This window comes from Tachysurus vachellii, chromosome 24 (assembly GCF_030014155.1).
Source record: "Tachysurus vachellii isolate PV-2020 chromosome 24, HZAU_Pvac_v1, whole genome shotgun sequence".
NCBI lineage: Eukaryota > Metazoa > Chordata > Actinopteri > Siluriformes > Bagridae > Tachysurus > Tachysurus vachellii.
Genome location: NC_083483.1, coordinates 4,292,956 through 4,301,790, shown reverse-complemented (window position 1 = coordinate 4,301,790; position 8,835 = coordinate 4,292,956). Strand labels below are relative to the sequence as shown.

The following is an 8,835-nucleotide window of genomic DNA, read 5'->3' as shown; positions in this document are numbered from 1 at the left end:
GCAGGATCCTCTCCATGGTAAAGCAAAACCCATTCATAACATCCACCCAAGTGAAGGACACTCTCCAGGAGGTAGGCGTGTCATTGTCAAAGTCTACAATCAAGAGAGCAAAGAGAGCAAATACAGAGGGTTCACCACAAGGTGCAAACCATTCATAAGCCTCAAGAATAGAAAGGCCAGATTAGACTTTGCCAAAAACATCTAAAAAACCCTGACCAGTTCTGGAAAAGCATTCTTTGGATGGATGAAACTAAGATCGTCATCTGTAAAACATAGTGGAGGCAGTGTAATGGCATGGGCATGCATGGATGGTGTGTGGAGTATCCTCCGGGTACTCCGGTTTCCTCCCCCGGTCCAAAGACATGCATGGTACAGTAGGTTGATTGGCATCTCTGGAAAATTGTCCGTAGTGTGTGAGTGTGTGAGTGAATGAGAGTGTGTGTGTGTGTGCCCTGCGATGGGTTGGCACTCCGTCCAGGGTGTATCCTGCCTTGATGCCCGATGATGCCTGAGATAGGCACAGGCTCCCCGTGACCCGAGGTAGTTCAGATAAGCGGTAGAAGATGAATGAATGAAAATTGTTAGCTGTTGTCTTTAAACACAAACACTTCAGGTGTTTGAAAAAGCAGGGCTAGAAAATGCGGACTGAAGGACGAAACAGTAATTTTATTTGCTGTGAAAATTAACAAGTCATATACATGCATATGCAGTTTGATTTAAAATAAAATAATATGATAAAAAAATAAGATAAGCAATCCTCTCTTTCCTTATAGAGCAGTTATTTAGTATCCGTTTGAGATCATTACATAAGTACAAAGTTCACATGTCTGGCTAGAACAATAATAACAACCATAGAAGCATATAGAAAGCTGGTTACTGATTACAGTTATTGTATTTAATTTTATTTTTAATAGTGCAACTTTTATTTTTAACATATTAAATATTAAAGGTCTTTGAGGTATGTACAAAGTGAAATATGTACAGTAACTTATTTCATTAATTGTGATGGAAAAAATAATAATGGGAAATATGTGTTCAGACCTCTAGAGAAAAGAGTTCTGCAGGTTATTTTTTGTTGTTTGGGTTTTACATTGAATAAATGTTATAATTTCCAACCCATTAAAAAGAGAACTGTTTTAAGCTATTGCTGCAAGAAAGAAAGAGCACAAGGCACTTATTGTCCTATTCCTGAATTGGAGGATCAGCATCAACCTTTATCTAGTGTGATGTTGCAGTTTGTCTTCTAAGCGGTGGATCTGAAAGAACAATAGATTTTTTTTAAATCTCATGTATTTCATTGTGAATATGTCACCACATTCACATGTGAAATATTAATGCAAATCATGTGAGGAAAAAAATACACACAAAATAATTTCATGCAAAAATACAAAGTACCAAATGTGTGCAACTGTCTACAACTACATTTTACGTGTGGAAGGAATGATTACAACAAGTAAAATAAAGTGAACAGTGTTAAGATTGAATGATATTACAGAACAGTAATGGGATATATGTCCATCCATCCAACTTTTAATTCATTCATTAATCCATCCAGGAATCTATCAGTCTAACCATCCATCCATCCACCCATCCATCCATCCATCCATCCATCCATCCATCCACCCATCTATCCATCCATCCATCCATCCATCCATCCATCCATCCATACATCCATCCATCAACGCTTCCATTAATTCATCTGATCACCTGCCTATACATCAAGCAAGTCCAATTTTCATTCAAACTATTTGACCATTGAGCTATCCAACCATCCATCAACTGACAATCAATCATTTCTTTAACACATTCATACACCCCTTCCCTTCTCCATTTATCCATCCATCTATAAATTTATACATCTCTCCATCAATCAATACCTCTCTTCCTTACACCAACAAATTATTCATCCATATATCCATCCGTCCATCCTTAAATCCATCTATCCACCCATCCATTCTTAATTCCATGCACATCTATGCTATTCTTTTCTGTTTTCAAAGAAGACATTTCATCAATATTGATTTAACTTTTTTTTTCAAAACATAGAATTGAGTATCAATGTTAAACTGTGTGTAGATTAATATATTGATATATTGGAACTTGTAAAATTGTTAGTTAAAAAAAAAACCCCGAATATATTGAATTGTAAATTAAGCAATTGTAGTCAAAAAATACTAGTTGTGTTTGGTACTGTGATTTATCAATGAAGTAATTACAACAAAGTTAAAAAATCACATACTTTTGCAAAACATCTCCAACTTGCCTGCATTCACAATTTTAGATGACACATGCATGGGGCTGCTTCAAATACCAGGGTTCTGAGGGAAAAGACATCAGGCCAGGTGATCTGAAAGCATCATAGATATATCATTGTTTTAAATTATTGTCAGTTTTAAGAATCTTCTCAGTTTACAAAGCCTCACAAATTGTCCAAGCTTTGTCATGTTCCAGATGTTTAGCTTCACTAACCATTAATGATATACTAAAGGGACATAACTTGCCGTTTAATCCAGGGTTTGACTCCAGTTGGCAAAGTGTACGGCAAAGTTAAATGGCTTTTGAAGGTCAGATGCATGGCCAGTGGAGGTGCAGCAATCAATTCCTCAAATCTGAAAAAAAAAATCATACTAAACCATTACTGAAAGCAGTCTAAAAAAGGTCTTAGGTCACCAAACTGTATTTCTGTTTCCTTTTTTCGAATTCTGTTTTCATGTAGTCAATAACATGAGATACGCTATAAATGTCATAACTATAAGCTAATACACTTCAGGACAGTTAATGAATAAACCTTAAAAGTGCTAACAATCCTCAGAACTTTAGATGATTTAACTTCAGGTGTGAGACAAGAAACTGTAAAACTGTATGTTATTAAACTGCAGAACTTTAGACTAATAAATCTCTATTGAGGGGATAAAATGAAAGAACCAGACAAATTCTAGAGAAGATTCAATCAAAAGGTGATTTGGTTTAACTTGAGGTTGGATGGAAACATAAATTATCATTAATGATCTTGTGAAAGAAAATATCCCACCTTAAGGGAGAGTACTGATATCCATTTGAGATAATAGGATGAGATGGAACAAACTCATGTCTGAGTCGCTGGTGCATGAGAAGTGGAGATTTGGTACTTGGTTGTTTCAATCTGACATAATCATACAGAATTATGAAAGAAAGATAAGGTTATAAAATAGACAACGTATTTAAGTCTTTACAACATACAGTACATAACACAGTGTTTCTGTTGTTCAACAGCTGAATGCATATCAGTGCATCACAATGGTGTTACCCTTTATTTCCTGCTAATCCTCTGGAGCTATTAAAATCAACAGGACCAGAGTGTACCTGTCGCTCCGCTGCACTTGTCCTACCTTTAGGTGCCAGTCTAGCCACTTATTGTCATTGTGTTTCCCTCACATGCCATGGATCTGTAATTGAGCCATTGTTTTTGTGCCAATGTCTACACCCCTGCTACTCCCCAGTCACTACTTGGCACTGGCTACCAGTGCTGCCGGATTTTAGCACGTGGATCATTCATGTCTCTCCATTTGTTCTTGCCCTTCCAAATTCACTGTATTTTGACTCAGAAACTGCTCTCCTGCTGCTCTTGGCTTGTGGGCCTGCAGCTAAGAATTGCAGCATTCTGTCAGAGAATCACCCTAATCAGGCCACTAGGCTGCAAATGTTTACACCCAGTTATCAGTTAAAATTTAAGGGCTGAAGCCACACACTGTGGCTTAAACTCTTTAGTACAGCCTTCTTGAAAGCTTAGGTTTAATGCTTCTCTGCTTGCCTCTCTGGGCGGTATTTCTCTGGTTATGTTTGAGAAACTTCTATGTGGATAATAAAGCAACAGATGAAACTCGTTACTCAATACTTGGTTCCATCCAGGGCAGCCTTCACCACGGAACGTGTTGCTTGACAGTCGGTTGAATTTGAATGCTGGTTTAACCTACAGTATAGCACTTAAAGACTTATGTTCATGCAAGGATTCAGAGGCCAGGAGTTACATGCCTAGATCCACTGGTATGTCCTTCGCTAGTGTTCCATCAGAATCAGTCATAGTTATACTAGTTTTATCATATTAAGCAGTACATTTCAGGGGATGGTGCTACAGTACTGTATGCAGACATATTAACAACTTATTCATGTAAGCATATGATATTATCACACTTTGGGTAAATCCTTGGTAATTGCTTTGTTATTTTCCAGGGTTTTAACCTGTTGTAATTTCACAAATTTGTGAAGTTGGGAAATCTTGCAATACTCACTGCTTTATCCAGTCTGCTCTATATATTATTTATACCACAAGGCACAATGACTCATGGTGCTGCTCTGACTCCTCCATGACTTACAAACAGGCTGGACATTCAGGCCCCACCATGATTTGCCATTCTCTGAGGAGTGTTTCATTCTCATAGGTATTACTGAGAGTCATGGTTCACCAGGAGGTCTGTGCTATACCTATGTGGCATCTCAGTGTACCATTTCACTAGGAAATTCCTCATCCTGTTGGTGTGTGCGTAGTGATCTTTAAATTCCTTTCTGGCTGACCATAGTTGAATCAGATTCTCATAACTTTGTGAAAGGGCGTATTCATTTGTACACATGAAAACCACTGGATTTCTTGTCAATCAGAAACACCACCATCTTGTTTACAGGTAGAGAAGTGATGTGGTGTGAAGGTATTATTGGTCGTCCAGTGATCATGGTACTACAGGTTCTTTCATGGTGTAACATGGCAGCTACAATCGCTTTGACAGGACAACTCTTTAGACAATACACCAGCAAGCACAACATGAGGAAAGCAATGATTTTAGGATCTGGATAAAATAATTTCATTTGAGAGAGATAATTTTTAATCTTATAGTACATCATATTACAATTGATGGATAATGCATTTCCTATAGATATTACAGAGGTCTAGATGCTGCCGATATTTTCATTTCATGGAGATGGAGCCCAAGAAAAAATAAATCTGATGAAGTGAACAGTTCTCATGTTATTCTAATAATATAAATGTAGATAATCATGTAGATGTACTGTTTACCAGAGACAAATATTTTATTTAAATATGTTGTCCACTGCAATTAGTCAATGTCAATTGTCACTGATTGTATTTGACTTGTTTTCCTGTAATGGTAATGAAATCATCTTGTATCAGCTCATCAGAATATTCAGAACAGCAGATGATAGAAACAAATAATGAATGAATGGAAATTTAACTTATACTGTTTCTTTTCTAGTTAACACATAAACAAGAAGTGATGGGAAACAGCTTACATCCCAGAGTAGCCCTGTTCACTGAAGTATCGGCTTCTCACTCCAGAATACAAATGCCTGAGTTCAGAAACAATACAGAACCAGAGTCATATGATTAGACATGTGCTTTAAAAAAGAAACATAAACATAAGTTAGTTGATAGCTTTTCCTGATAAAGTTGAAAGTTTGCTAATTTGGAAGAAACTTTTAGAAAAGATTAGAACTCAAAACACTCAATAACTGATAAAATAATAGAACAGTCCTTAAGATGATAGTGGAAATTTAACCAAAATGGATGAAGGAGAATTTTTATTTATTTTATATTATGATAGAGATAAAAGAACAGTCACACTAAGGAATGCTAAAATAGAAAAATGGACAATACAATATTACAAATATTTTCAGAGTCTTCTGAAGACTATTAGAACCGTTGTTCTAATATTTAAAGTGTGTAACTCATGGCAGTGGAAATTCATGTTTTAATTATGGCAATCATTCAGTTTAAACACATTAACACATTTAAGACTTTTCAGGTTGTAAAAATTGGCATACGCATTAACATGAGATGTGACACACATTAATAGAAACAAGTTAGAAATGTCTCTTCATTACAGTGTTTAAGTGGTGATGACATCATGGTGTTGATACTAATCACAAAATTGTAAAAACTCACAGTAGCTTTCTTTTCTCAACTGCTCTTGAGATTGTAAAGGGTATGGATATGGACTTCAGGAATTTCATTTCTTTTTTCCAATCTGAAATAATCAAATAAAAACATCTGATTTTCTTCATTCATGTATAAAAACTCAGCATATGTCACTTGACTCCACTTACAAGAATACCTTCATGAATAATTGTGGTGAAATAAAACAAAATTTGTTTATGAATAGAAATATTAGAGACTGTCCCAGGGTTAGTGGTTACTGTATGAATATATGCTAGCTCATACAGCTACAGTGATAATGTTGTACTTAAAAATGTTTTTAAAATGATCAAATCTGTTAAATAGGAGAACTTTTGTTGCCTTCTGATTATTAATGTAGTGTTTATGTACTAATGGTAATGTACGCCACTGTTACTGTATTCTGTTACTGTTGCTCTGGATAAAGGCATCAATATAATATAGTAGGATATAATAAATATAATAGGAAATATATATATAAATATAGCAAATATATATATATAATGCCTTTAAAATGAGTATGCGATTTCCTATTATATTTATTATATCCTATTATATACTCTCTCTCTCTCACACACACACACACACACACACACACACACACAAGCAAACATATTTAAACACACTTTCCTGAGTTTTCTATGTAACATCATTCAGTTTTATACTGTTTGTTTATTTCTCAGGGTTTTTCTTCTGTTACTGCTCTCCTTTCCGCCGCTTACTTCATGTTTTAATTGCCTATCCTTGTTTCATCATCCCCTTTCTTTGCATTTTTATAGGTAATAAAGAACAAAGTTAAAGGAATAAGAAACACCTTCGACACCCATCACACCGATTTGAGGTCATTTAACTACCTGAATGATCAGAATATTAAACATCTTATTTATTAACTAATGTGAAGAAATCTATCTTATCCAAGTGGGCCTGTTCTTTACAACAGTCAATACCTATTATTTGATATATATACAGTACCTTTTTATTTCTGGACTTATCTTATAACTCTGTTTTCTTTTCAGCTTTATTTGTTTTTAGTTTCACTTTTTGTTTGACTTTTACTCTGATCAGCCAGATCCTCTGAAATCCCACTTATATTGAAATTTTGAAAGGTATACAAATGTAGTAAAAATAGAATAAGAATAATAAAATAATCTGGTTACACAATAGTGTTTCTACTATGTGGGCAGTGTGGGCAGTGTGTGTATATATTGGATGTGAGGGTTATTGATAGAAATGTGGTATTTGATTTTAGCCAATAAAGACACTATGTTGAATATAGGTACAGTATATTCTATAAAGTATATGTGAGCTAACATTTATTCTTATTTTTTTAACACTACATGCCGACTGTCTACTTTATTAGGAACAACTGCACACCGGGCAGCAGGGCAAAGCAACAAACAAGTAAAAGTCTAACAAATAAAATGCAGGTTCAGAGCTTCAGTTTATGTTTACAACAAATTAGTTTTTTAATCTTTAATTGACCAGAACAACAACCCTCATAGGTAAACAAATAACCAGAACCAAAAGATTTTCCATAAAATCACCTCTAATTGGGCACAAATTCACAAATTAATACAACTTGAAATTACTAAACTACCCCTAATTTCTGAACTTAAAATAAAGCTTCATCTTGTTATTCTTCATATGATCAGCTTCGATCCTCAATCCTAATACTGTTCTAATGATCAGGCCTGAAAGAAACAAGCTGTTTGCTATTTTGTAGGTATTTATTTTTCCTATAATGACCTTTCTCTTTTGTACACCATTAACCTTTTCACACTGAAGGACAGAGCGGTAAAAAAATACCATAATGAAGTTGATGTTTAATGTAAAATTATGAGATTATTTGAAAATGATTTATTGATTTTTTCCTTAAATTATTTATTGCTAAGTAAATTCAGCCATTTAATAAGTTATTGACTAAGATAAGTCAGTGTATGCACACACACACACACACACACACACACACACACACACACACACACACACACACATTTGGTTTGCCAAGTTCATATAGATATTGCTCCTTCGGTGTTTGAATTTCTATGAATATCTAAACAGTCTGGATGATAACACTGCATATATATTAATTTGAGACTGTAATTTCAATGTCAAACACTAGAGGCCGCTAAACGCCTGCAGAATATCAGTGACATTAACGTGACACTGTGGAGAGAGAGAGAGAGAGAGAGAGAGAGAGAGAGAGAGAGAGAGAGAGAGAGAGAGAGAGAGAGAAAGAGAGAGAAAACTGGCGGTTTACTTGTAAAAATATTATTAGTTATTAATTAAAGTGTGACTAACTCTAAGTCAGCGCAATAAACATGGTGCCTTGGCAGCTGTGTGGGAATTAGATGGTTTATTTATGCTGGTGAGATCATTATTATCAGGAATCAGAACAACAGTGGTGTATAGGCTCAAAAAAATAGATTGAGATAGAAAATAATAGGACTGTTGATTTTTTTTTTTTTAGCATGAAATTAATACATGTAGTCAAGGGTTGTTCACAGCAGAGCAGAAGAGCACTTTTTATACTACCTGAGTTTATTAACGCATGTTAATAAAATCCTGAAAACACACACACACATTTATGATGCAAACATTTTTTATTGCCCAATACCTGCATCTATAACAGGCACAGAAAATCTGTCCTTCCATCCATCCTTTAATCATCCACCAGTCTATCCAACGATCCTGTATACACTGTATACCCACCCATTCATTATTTAATTTACCCTGAAAACCATAAACTTTTCCATCCTTTCTTTAAGCTCATCCTTTCTGCTCCTCCATCCACTCATCTGCCCCTCCATCCACTCATCTGCCCCTACATCTACTCATCTGCTCCTACATCCAATCATCTGCCCCTCCATCCACTCATCTGCCCCTCCATCTAT

At 35.3% G+C, this 8,835-nt stretch overlaps 2 long non-coding RNA genes across 2 annotated transcripts; both read right to left on the bottom strand.

Annotated features, from left to right (window-relative positions):
• Positions 1–646: 646 nt before the first annotated feature.
• Positions 647–2,348, bottom strand: LOC132839361 (uncharacterized). Its single transcript, XR_009647726.1, has 2 exons — positions 2,240–2,348; positions 647–1,256 (listed from the first exon to the last, which is right to left on the bottom strand). It is a non-coding gene; the product is annotated as an uncharacterized LOC132839361 (long non-coding RNA).
• Positions 2,349–2,501: 153 nt separating this feature from the next.
• Positions 2,502–6,985, bottom strand: LOC132839360 (uncharacterized). The gene is made up of 5 exons (XR_009647725.1): positions 6,914–6,985; positions 5,933–6,014; positions 5,281–5,337; positions 3,032–3,142; positions 2,502–2,609 (listed from the first exon to the last, which is right to left on the bottom strand). It is a non-coding gene; the product is annotated as an uncharacterized LOC132839360 (long non-coding RNA).
• Positions 6,986–8,835: the final 1,850 nt, after the last annotated feature.